Source organism: Cnephaeus nilssonii (genome assembly GCF_951640355.1).
Source record: "Cnephaeus nilssonii genome assembly, chromosome: 1".
NCBI lineage: Eukaryota > Metazoa > Chordata > Mammalia > Chiroptera > Vespertilionidae > Cnephaeus > Cnephaeus nilssonii.
This window is the reverse complement of record NC_137072.1, coordinates 38,650,409-38,663,311: the sequence shown is the minus strand read 5'-3', so window position 1 is coordinate 38,663,311 and position 12,903 is coordinate 38,650,409.

The following is a 12,903-nucleotide window of genomic DNA, read 5'->3' as shown; positions in this document are numbered from 1 at the left end:
CAAGAGTTTTATCAAAAGGTTGATGAAACTTGGGGGCTCAACAAGGGCTGAGTCACATATGTAATCACCTGTTGGAATGGCTAAAAGGCACTTCCCCCAAACCTGAATAGGATGATTGTTTGCTACCAGACAGCTCAGGGCATCTTAATCTACATGTTATTGCTTCCTACTGGCCAAACACCTGAACAGCCAAAGGCTATTCCCCAATCTGACAAGGCTCTGTACCCTACCCTTTGAAGTATATTATCGCCACCTTGCCTTAGGACACATTGTGTTAATAAAAAGCAAGTGTCCTGAGACAAGGAGAATTTTAGCTCCTTTAGCTAAAGCTCCTCTGACTCCCAATGCCTTTCAAAATTATCTTTTGTCTCTGGACTCTTATTTAATCCACACACAGCCTTTCTCCAGATTGCTGAACCCTTTGTAATGCTAGAACAAGAACCCAGGCAAGTCACCTTAATCTAGTATAGACACTCTGAGGTTTTAAAGACATTAGGGATAAAGGGTGGTGAATGGAATTAATTTTTAAAAAGACGGAGAAAATAAAAATAAACACCTCCTATTAGACAGACATGAGCAGAACAAGGATGATGAGCAGAACCAGGTATAGAAACTCACCAGGGCAGAAAGCCCAGGGTTCCTAGCAAGGGGCAAAAGTGGGAAAACAAGAACCTCATCCAGAGGGAAACGTATCCTCCCCTGGCATATCACCGGTGATGCAGTCTAGGACCTTTTTCTCCCTAAAGATAACATCTAGGCCTCAGTTATCTTTGAGCTCCAGGCCCAAAAAAGCAGCAAAACCATATAGTAAGTGATGCCATGGCTGCCTCAGGACCAGATGAATTGACTAATGACCGCCTGCCCTGGTGTTGACCAATCAGTGAAGAACACGACCCTGAAAGAGCACACCTGGAAAGCTAATGAATATTCTATTAAGACCTTCCCCTGAGATCTCCCCTAAGATTTTTACTTGCAAGAGAGAGAGAAATATGCTCAACACAAAGAACCCAGTTCGTACTCCCCATCGAAGGAGCAGGCTGTGCCATTCCCCTATAGGCATGTATCTGCTAACCTCTAAGGGACCCATGAGACTTGCAACCAGGGGAGCGATGGGCAGTGGCAGCTCGTCCTGGGTTAACCCCCTGAACCTGTCTCCAAGCCGCCCCCCCCTTTCTCTGACTTCTTAGAGAGTCAAAGGAGCCCAGCCTAAGCTTTCCTGTTGCTTCTTCCACACCCTTCCTTGTTTCACTGTCCTAAATACGTTTTTGCTGCCATCACAGACACAATACCCTTTGGTTCAGTGCTTTGTAGCCCTTCCCTTTGGATATCTCATCTCCCATCCCTTTTTCCTTAAATAAATTCATTTTTCCTGTAATCATCATCTGAGATGACTATTTAGCCTGCCCATGCAGATCTATTTGAATGTTTTACATCCTACTTACCAGAAAGAAACAGTTTTAAACTCTCAAAGTTTTTCAATGAAAAGTGATACTGATGTGTTACTGCTCAATCTGTCTACAAGTGTAAAGACTTTTGGTGCAGTGATGTGTTTCTTATTTTTCTCTGAATACAAACTTTGTAATTAGCAGTGCCCACACACACATGCACAGGTACACACATGGTGTCTAATGGTAATAATACTTCATTTTGGGAAAATAATAAGATATGAGCTAAAGTTCTCCTAGCTAAAATAACTGCAGAATTTGGCAAAGTTAATTTTTAGAGTGTAAAGGTGGGAGAGAGAGAGAGAGAGATGGCTGTGAAGAGAGAGACACATCAATTGGTTGCCTCCAGCATGAGATAGGACCAGGACTGGGGATTGAACCTGAAACCAAGGTATATGCCCTTGACTGGGAATTGAACCTGAGACCCTTCAGTCTGAGGGTGGATGCTCTAACCACTAAGCAAATTGGCAAGGGCTGGAAAACTTACTTTGAAAAGATTTCTGTTTTGTATAATTATATTTGTAAAGAATTGTCAGTTTTGTAATTGATGTGATCCAACAAACTCTCCCCTGCTTGTTCACCCAGTTCCTGCCTACTATTTCTTTAACTAGAAAAACCTGTGACATCATTCAATGCACATTCTTTTGAATGATGTGTTTCAATGAATCTCCACTACTTTGCCCTGGGAAGACACCCCATTGTGAGCTGCAGAAGAAAACTGATGGATATCATGTCTCCCTGTTGCTCCTCTTGAGGCCTTTCTCAACGAGAAAATGTTGAAATGTGAAGGATAGACGTGTTGATGAGTATTTTTAATGCAACTTGAACACTCCCACATGCCATTGCTCCCTCAGACAATGAGTGGCAATCCTCCCAGCTGGGAAGACAACAGGAGCTCTCCTTGCTTCTCTGTTGTACCAGATTGTCATGTTCCTGAACCCTAAGCAAAGAGGAGACACTGAAAGTCTGCAGATTGGATCAGGAATACAAAAAGGCTCTCAAAATATTAAAAACTAGAGGCCTGGTACCTGAAATTCATGTGGGGGCTGGGGTGTCCCTCACCCTGGCCTGTGCCCTCTCACAATCCGGGACCCCTGGGGTAGGGTACCTAGGCCTGACCAGTGATCAGGGCCTATCAGGTCTATCCTTCCCCTGGCAGCTGGCAGCTGGCCCTGCCCCAGCCACTGCCACACTGCCACTGCTTGCTATCTGTGCAGCACAGCCTCCCCTCCCCTGCCACCAGTCGCCTCCCTCTGTGGGCGACAGGAGTGGGGTGTGATCACTTGGCTGGCCTGGGCCTCCCTCTGCGGGGTGATTGCTGGCTGGCCCCGCACAGCCACCACAGCGTCACTGGCTGATGGCCTAGGCCTCCCTCTCTGGGGAGATCGATTGCAAGGCCCAATCTCCCTGCAGAGGGAGGCCCCGCCCACCCATCACAGAGTCTCAGGCCAAGTAGCCTTGGCCTCCCTCTTTGGTGCAATAAATCATGGAGCCCCCCATTGGTAGCCCCAGAGAGGGTGGCCTGGGCCTTCCTCTGTGGGGCGATTGTGGGGTAATAGCGTAGCATCCACCTTGACTGGCCTGGCGCCAGTGCATGTCATAGCATGGTCTCGGGGTGGTCGCTCTGCTGTTCAGTCATTCAGTCGATCTGCATATTATGTTTTTATTTTTATAGATTCTTATTTGAACTGTTCAACTTGCTTAATAAAGATTTCTTCTCCCACTTCAGAAACCATAGTGGACCCTTGTATGTTGGAAATAAAACCATTTTGGTTTCAACAGAACAGATAAAAAAAGTTCTGGACTTACACACACACATTCGCAGGTTGTAAGGAACTCAGGTCTCCCACCTCAGAGACGTCAGCTTTGAAATCTGCATGGACCAGCTGGCAATGGTTGGTTTGTTTTCCACCATTTGTGATTTTGAATTGGGCTTATTAATAAGGGTGGATGGGAGGCAGGTGTGGCAGTTTCTGGGTGGTTATTGGCAGGTAATTGCTTCAGGCTATTGTTTTAAGCAGTTTCCATTTGTACATTGTTCCAAGTACAGCTGTCAATAGAGGCTCAGCTAGGAACGCACAACTATGCCATCTAGGCTCCAATTACAAATCTAAATTAATCATGAAAAGCATCCAGATCTGACAATTTCAGCAAAAATGTTAATAATGAAAGTGGAGTTCATTATAGCTGAACTGGTGAAAAGAAAAAACTCCCAATCTTTTTCAGGAATTTCAAACATGAAAGTTTACTGGTAAATTTAAAAATCAAAATGTTCACTACTTTTTGCAATAAATCAAGACTAAAATACAATTAATATAAAAATTCATTTTAGAACAACTCTCTTAAGATGTTTAGTTGTTTTTATATATTTCAATTTAGCAATTGCAGTAATAGTGTCAAGATGTCCTTGCTGATCACAAATGTGATGTACTTTTCTAAAGCAAATTAGTAACCTATGTAGAAATGTCGTCAAATGAAATTTCTAACCTGAAATTGTGTCTGCTGTACATTAGTGGGGAAAAGAGGGGGGGCTGATTAGTATGGGGCTTTTGAATATTTTTAAAAAATCTGTGAAGTGCTTTTTTTTAAAAAAAAAATTCTTTATTGTTGAAAGTATTACAAATGTCCCCTTCCCCACCACATTGACCCCCTTACCCTCTCTAGCCCCCTCTCCAGGCTTTCACCACCTTTATTGTTTGTGTCCATGGGTTATGCATAATCCATTTAAGTTCTTTGGTTAATCTCTTCCCTCCACACTCCCACACCATCTTCCCTCTGAAATAAGTCAATGTATTACATGCTTCAGTATCTCGATCTATTTTGTTCGTCAGTTTATTTTGAACATTTAAATTGTCAAAATATTGTTATTCCATGCTTGAAATATCACAAATGATAATAATTTTTTGTTTAGGGTAAAGGAATATGGCTTGAAGCCCTGGTGTTGTCATTTTGTTTTTCAAGGAAAACATTAAAAATGGAGTTATGCGAGGCCACTTATTAAAAATAAGCAGTTTCCATTTGTACATTTCTGATGTTATATTGTACCCAGAAGTGAGAGCAAGCTGCTGTATTCCAGTACACAGGCCACAATTGTGACTCTGCTTTGACTTGTGGCTACCTGCATTGGGACATGAGACTACCTAAAATGTCACATGACCTTGAAGGGTCTTTGTTATATTCCATCACAGGTGTGAATTTGAGAACTAAAGTTGCTTGTCCAGAATGACCTGTATTAATAAAAGTCTGCAATAATTGCTTATCAACACTGGGCAATAGCAGATGGTGGTCCTAGAGTCAGGAGCTCAGAGGGCAGAGGTGGGAGCTTCAGATGAAACACCAGTGCTTAGACTGGTATTTGTAGAATTCTGACATCCAGGGAAAGGGCCAAGCAGGTAAGAATATGGAAATTGAGGCTCACAGAGACTCAGCACCTGCCCATCACAGAGCCCGTCCTGGGGCCTGACCTGCTCATCTCCAGATTTGCTCCAGGCTGAGCTGCTAGGTTCAGGCCTGTCACCTGGGCAGGGCTCCAGGAATGTCTGTTTATGAAACACATGAAGCACTGCTTACTGCTTCGGTTGGAAATGGCTGCTTCTAACCCACCTTTCTGCAGAATGCTGGTGTCCAGTAAACTACATTAAGGTGTTTGCCACCAAATTGTATAGCATCACTTTCAAACCAGTGTTTCATAAATAAAACAGTTTAATGAATAAAAACATTTGTATACTTTTTGCATTTCGCTCATATTTTCCCCTTTGGTACCCTCTAGAAAATGCTTGAGAAAGGTAACAGGTGATGGAATATACAAATCACTAGTGAACTAAAATAAACTGAAAGTATTAGGAACAAGTGAGCGTGTGTAAGTGGCAGCATGGAACTGTGGCTGTAATTGGCATCATATGAACAGTACTTACTCATATTCCCTCGCCATGGAATTGTTAGTTCCTAAGGTGACCTTAACATGCCAGTTCCTCACTGTGTCAGGCAAAATGTCACCAGTTCAGTGAAACCCAGGGGGCCAGCTTTCTGAAGACATGGTGGAGTCCTCAAGGGCTGTTTCTGTAGAAGATGTTAGGTCAAACCTGCTTTTACTTAGAGCTCACTGGCAATTTTCCTGATTGGGTTTTTTAAATTTCAATTTGTGCTATTCTCTTAAACATGGCCATTGAAAAGTGGAATTTACTGGGGGAGTGAAGGATACAATTTTATTTCATTGGGACTGCTTTGAGACCATATGAAGCTTGCCCTGGAATTGGATGGGTGCTACAGACTGAATGTTTGTGTCCCCCATTCAGATGTTGAATGCTACTGCCCAGGTGATGGTGTGGGCAGGTGAGGCCTGTGGGAGGGGAAGAGGCCCTGAGGGTGGAGCCCTCGTGCTGGGGTTAATGCCTCATAGAGAGAAGCCAGAGATGCCCTCACCCCTTTCACCACACAAGGACACAGGAAGAAAACTTTCTCTGCAACCAGAAAGTGGTCCCACCTTGTCAGCACCTGGATCTGGACTTTCAGCCTCCAGAAGAGTGACATTTCAACATCTGCCCCTTAGAGGCCCCCATTTGTGGGATCCTGGACCAGCTGCCCCAACAGATCAAGACAGAGGGCCCTGACTGTAACTGCTGTCAGGAGCAGTGCCTGGCGTGAGTCACCTGACTATCTTCCTCAGCTCCTGGCTTGTTCCATGCTGCCACTTACACATGCTCAACTGTTCCCCCAGACTGTCTGCCCCCAGTGGAGCTGCTGCAGAAGGCCCCTCAGGTCCCAGAGGAGGGGAGAGGAGAGAGTGGAGCCTTCAGGGGTCAGGCAGCTCTAAAACCTCTTTCAGATGACCTTGAGCTTCAGTGCTTTGCCTCACAGAGCACCAATCAGGGGTCAACCGCCTGCTTCCCCGGGTGCAGCAGGTCCTGGAGTAACACCCTTTAGATGTAACATTGATGAAATTAAATGCTTCCTGGCTGGGGCCAGGTCTCTGCAAAGTTTTCCCCACATCTGCGTGTATGGGTTTTCTCCATTGACTGATTTACTCCTTTGTCCCAAAGGTGAGGTTAAACAGCCTGTAGGCATTTTCCCCATCCCAATGACTGTGCCTTTGAGTGGCTTATGATGGATGTGTTTCCTGTCCAGGGTGGGTCCCACATTTGACCAGAGCTGCTGGGAGAGACTCATGACCATGAATTGGTATAAGAGGATGGGAATATAATGATCTTACATTTATTCATGTTTCTTAAATGTATGTTTAGCTCCCATTTATTTCAATGTTTTACTATTAAACATGTTTTGGATTTTGTTTAGAAGTTTAATGTTTTTTGTGACCAAAAATATGCCGTAGAAACTTAATCCTTGTTTATATCAATTCTCTTAAGGTAAACTTGGTTTCCTTCTATGTTGATTCACTTAAAGTCGCAGGTTCCAAGAACCTACCACCAAAGGTGAGGACTCACTGTAATGATGTTAGTGACTTTCTTGCTTGTTTTTCTCAAAGGAAGCAATACACCTAAGCCCACTTTCACGCTGAAATGACAGTTATGTCTTGTTTCATAAGCTTTGAAGCAGAGGTAGGGTCAGCCCGTACGCTCTTTCTTCTAAGGATGGTGTGTGGAGATGGACCCTCTGCATGCATGGGCTCAGCTTCCTTACTCGCACCCGGCTGTTCACCTTCTGACCTGGAGCCTTCAAACTGAACCTGTCCATTCCGGATTATTGATCCCACTGGCCCACCTTCCTGTCCCTTGGTTTTCCCCAGTCTCAGGAAATGGCCAAACTGGCTTGTGGCTCAGACATCCTGGTTCAGGTCCTTTCTCTCCAACCACCCATTTTAAATAGTGGCCGATTGGAGGGATCAGGTATAAGTACACCTGAAGCCACCACTTGCCTGCCCTGATGCACGGACCTGTCCACACTGTATACACCCGGATTGTGACAGCTCCCTAATGTGTCCCCACCTCCCCAGGATGCTCTCCACACAGCACCTCTAAAAGCAAGTCCAACTGCAAAACCTCACCTCAACCCCCTGGGAAGGTCCCTTCTCACGCAGAATAAAGTGAAGGCATTTATCAAGGCCACACAGGCCCTACTGGTGATGCCTAGTCCAGCTGCAGACAAGGATTCCTCTGGGGCCTTAAAGATACATATTGACGCCAATTACCAAGCCAGGGCACGGAATCAATGCTTAGTGAGGGGCCTGGAAATCGGTGTTTCTAAAAGCCCCAGGTGATTCAGATACAGAGCTGAGGCTCCCACCAGCCCCTCCCTCCCCAGGCCCCAACCTACCCTGGTCCCCGTTCATCCTGCAGCCTCAGCAGAGGACCCAGCATCCCCGCTCTGAGCTTTGGACTGCATTAGTCAAGGGAGCCTTTGGGTGAAAGAGGCCCAGAACATAACAGCCTGGTTTTTTTTTTTGTTGTTGTTGTTTGTTTTCTTTCATAGCTTTTTTTATGACTTTTGTTTACATTTAGATTTCTAAACTTAATGTTTAAGAACAATAAAATAAAACTAGAGCATATATTTTGCCCCAAATTAACAATTTTTATATTTCCTTTCAGTTTATCTAACTCCATCTCTGGTGTGGGTCTCTCTCTCTTTTTCTTTCTCTTTCTTTCTCTGTCTCTGAGAGTCTATGTCTCTCTGAGTTTCTGTCTCTCTCTTATTGAATCTCTCTCTCTAATCTCTCCCTCTTTCTCTCTCACTGAGTCTCCTGTCTCTCTATCTGAGACTCTCTCTCTCTTTCTCTCTCCCTCCCAGAATCTTCTCCTCCCTGTTTCTCTGATTTCCTCTCTACCTCTCCTAGTCCCTCTTTCTCTGAATCTCTCTCCATTTCCCGGGTTTCCTCTCTGAGACATACTAATGTGACTCTGCAACTTTAAGACTATCTGTGCATCTGAGCCCCTTTGCCATGACTCGTGAGTCTGAGACTTGCTGTGACTTGTGTGTGCCTGAGATTATGTGGTACCGTGTCTCTGAAACTGTCCTTGCGACTCTGTATGTCTCTGAATCCCTCTCTGTGACGTATGCGTATTGAGATCTCTCTCTGTGACTGTGTGTGTGTGTCTCAGAGACTCTGTTTCTGTGTCTCTGTGTGACTTGCTCACTTTTCCTGGTCAGCTATCCTCTGACTGTGTCTGTCTACATATCACTATTGAAAGATCTGTTTAAGATTAAATTGGGAACATTTTCCCTTTATATATAATAATCAAATATATTCTCTTTCATATTAAAAACATTACAGACATAAAATGTTTACACTGATTTAATATCCTATATGTTTCATATCCATATTCCGTTTGCTCCACTCTTCCTAGTAGTATTTATACAGGAACAACCTCTTGGTTCAGGATTAGAATCAGCACTGACTTCTCTTAATTTCTTCTTTTGCTGGACACATGGGAAGACAAGGCCTGTTGCATTGCAAGTTGCCCCTCCATTTGGCTTTGTCAGGTGTTTTGTGATTAGATTTGGCTTCTGTGTTTGGTGGGTCCTCACATCAAACCTGATGCTGGAGTGTCCCCAACTGTGCTGGCACTGACTGATGCTTTGGTTGAGTAGTTGTCCCTCAGGTTTCTGCACTATGAACCCGCTCTCTCTGTATCCTGAAACTAAAACACCGTTGTGGGGGGACACTTTGAGACTGTGAGTAGATGGGGTCCCTTTGGTCAACCAGGTACCCCTGTTGCTTCTGCACGTGCCTTGTGTTTGTGTGAGAAGTGCAGAAACATAATTTGTCTCAGGGGAACACAACTTGCAATTTAGTCAAGAGTGAGATAGTTTAGGCTGGAAACTACTGCAGAAACTAGAGCAGTGCCGTTAACTTCTGAGGGTCTCTTTATTTTTAATCTGTCAAAGAATTTCTGGGCAACAACTACGCTACCAGTTTGAAAATAAAATGAATTGTGTCCAAAAACAATACAGCAGAGATAATACTCTAAATGTGCTGCTTTCACGAAACACCTAGAAATGTCAGGTAAAATACATACAACAAGTCTCTCATACAAAGCTAAACTTGGAATAAACGGTAATCCCCAAGGACAAACATTTAACAGAGAGCAAAAAAATATAATTTGATTTTTCCCCTGAGGCCTCTGTGTCCTCCTGGGAGTTTGCTGTGCTGGGACTTTGAGAACTGGCCTTGAATGGCCCGAAGAGCATGTGGGAGCCACACTGAGACCTGTAAGTGGGGTGTGAAGGTGAGACACAGCACTGAGGCTCAGGTCGCAGGACCTGGGGAAAAGGCCAGATGTTCTAACCAGACAGAAAGGAAGTGCTCTGGGCTCTGCATGTGAACAATGTTTCCTCAGTGTATAAAACAAAACTGTCTCCTGTGGGCTTTGGATTCAAATTTTTACTGATGTTTTTAGTTCAGAAAACCTCAAGTGGAGACTCATATGTTCAATCTGGATCTGTGAGGCCTGAGGAGCACATCACAGAAGTCAGCGTCTATTCTCTCTGCAGGGATGAGGTTTCATTGCCGGCCACTCAGGCTTTCACCCCGAGAAACAAACACAGTCCTGGACAATTCAGGTAACTGCATGGCAGAATGTGTTTTAGAAGACACACTTAAATTAGAAAAGAAAATGCAAGGTGAATGGAAATTATTGGAAATGAGGACATTAAAATAAAAGATTAGGCTAAGGAACACAACCAAATATGAGTGCTAGGTATAAAAATATAATATGTGTGATAGAAAGTATAGATGGACTTCTGTTTCTGAAAATGTCTATATGGCGCACTAGAAATCCCAAATGATTCTGGCTACAGGACATCCAAACTGATGCAAAGTAAGGGGAAGTCATCCTTCTAGCTAAACAGGCATCTGACAACCCAGGCGGCATTTTCCTTTGAGATGGCATAAAGCACACTGACACTAGACAGTGTCTGAGAAACGCAGGGAAACCGTTTACAGTAAACTACGCGCTGAGCCTTCAAGCTCCTGAAAGAACACACAGTTCCCAAGGATGGACTCACCTCATGGAAATAGTACAGACAGACACAGGTAACGATGCTCACACAACATATCACAAAACAGGAGGCACGACTTGTCCCCAAACTGGGCTCCCAAGGGACGCACATGTCCACTCAGGAAGCAAACTGAAGTGAGTCAGACAGCACTGCAGCTCCTGCCCTGTGGGCCTGGGAAAGGTAAGCTCACAGAGGCAGGGAGGACAGATGAGGGTGCCAGGGGTGGGGACATGGGGACATGGTGGTCAAGCTCTCAGGTATAAGATGACACACTCTGGGGGCCTGGTGTGAGCAGGGGGACTGAAGTTGACAGCGTGTGCGTTTGGAAGTTGCTAAGAGAGCAGAGCTTTAACTGCTCACCACAGCAAAGTGATCATATGTGAGGCAAAGGATGTGCTAACTAACTTATGTGGGAAACACTCTGCAATCTGTACACATATCACATCATCACATTGTACACCGTAAGCTTACAGTGTCACACATCAGTTATAGCTCAGCTCTGGGGCAAAACGCAAATTCCCGCCACACTATTGGGCCTGCTCTGAGGTGCTGACACTGAAGGCGGGTGGCCTGCTCCTGCCTGCCCCTGGAGCTCTGTGTCAGTGGGAGACTCAGGACCAAGTCCCACTTGCACTGATGCTCAGAGAAGCCAGTGCCACACCCTCCCCTCTTCACTCAGAATTGTCCTCATTAACAAATACAGGGTCCTCCAGTCACCAGCAGAGTCTAGGGGAGGCCTGGCCTGTAAATGTTCCTATGGGACTTCCTCCTCATTGGCCTGACTCTGTGACCTGGGTTCCACATCCCATAACACAGCTTGTAGTTAAATATTCTAGAATTGGATTCACAGAGGTCTCTTCATTTGCTGTAAAGGAGAACTTTGGTCAGAAGTTATACTCCATGCCCGGCTGATGTGCCTCAGTGGTTGAGGGACAACCTATGAGGTCATGGTTCATTTACAGGTCAGGGAACATGCTGGGGTTGCAGATTTAATCCCCAGGAGGGGTTATGTAGGAGGCAGCCGATCAGTGATTCTCTCTCATCATTGATGTTTCTATCTCTCTCTCTCTTATCCTTCCTATCTGAAATCAGTAAAAAATGTGAATAAATAAAAAGAAATTATATTCCAAAGTCCCAGCAACTATGGTATCTTTTTGAGTGATGTTAGAGAAAAACAAATGTTCTGATATTATTAGTTATATATATTAAGGACATCCCAGACTAAGTATGCGGCTAGTAATTGTGAGTCACTATGGGATACTATTATAGAGCTTATGTACAGCTATAGAAGCTAGTGTGTCAGTTCCCTTCACCTCTAACAGTTTTGGCCTCGTGTGGGTCCATGCTCTGTTTGTTGCTGGCTGCATGCCTGTTTGGAAGTTCTGTCTCTTTTGTGACCCCTTTATGACAATATACTGTCCCACTCTGTTTCTGATAATCATTTTTATTCTAAAGTATGCTTTTCTGAAATTGCTATGCATACTGCCACTTTTCTTTTTATTAGCATTAGTATTAATATCTTTCTTTATCCCTTTAAACTGCCAATTCTTTATGTTTGGTTTATTTTTTACCATTATAGAAGATAGTTTAATTGCTTTTGGATGGCATAAAAATAACAAATGTTTACCTTAAAATTATTTGTAAGCATTAGAGAAATATAAAGAAAATAAAAATCTCCAGCAACTCCCACTAAGATAATCACTGTTGATATTTTGTGATGTTTTTTGTTGTTTGAAAATGTATTTTATAATTAAACTAGAGGCCTGATGCACAAAATTTGTGTATGGGGTGGGGGCGTGTGTCCCTTAGCCCAGCTTGCACCCTCTCCAATCTGGGGGATGTCTGACTGCACCGGGATCGGGCCTCAATGGGCAGTTGGACATCCCTCTCACAATCCAGGACTGCTGGCTCACAACTGACCGCCTGCCAGATTGCCCCTAACCGCTTCTGTCTGCCAGCCTGATCACCCCCTAACCACTCTCCTGCCAGCCTGATTGACGCCTAACTGCTCCCCTGCCTGCCTGATCGATGCCTAACTGCTACCCTGCTGGCCCAATTGCCCCTAACTGCCCTCATCTGCAGGCCTGGTCGCCCCTAACTGCCCTCCCCTGCAGGCCTGGGTCCCCCCCAACTGTCCTCCCCTGCAGGCCTGATCGCCCACAACTGCCCTCCCTTGCAGGCCTGGTCCCTCCCAGCTACCCTCCTCTGCTGGCCTGATCACCCACAATTGCCCTCCCCTGATGGCCATCTTATGGCAGCCATTTGTGTCCATATGGGGGCAGCCATCTTTGACCACATGGGGGTGGCCATCTTGTGTGTTGGAATGATGGTCAGTTTGCATATTACCTCTTTATTATATAGGATTTTAACTCTTGTTGAGGTATAATTGACATAATATAATGCTTTCATGTATACAACATAGTGATTTGATATTTGTATGCATTGTAAAATGATCACAATAAATCTAGTATCTGTCACCTTACATAGCTATAAAATATTTTTCTGG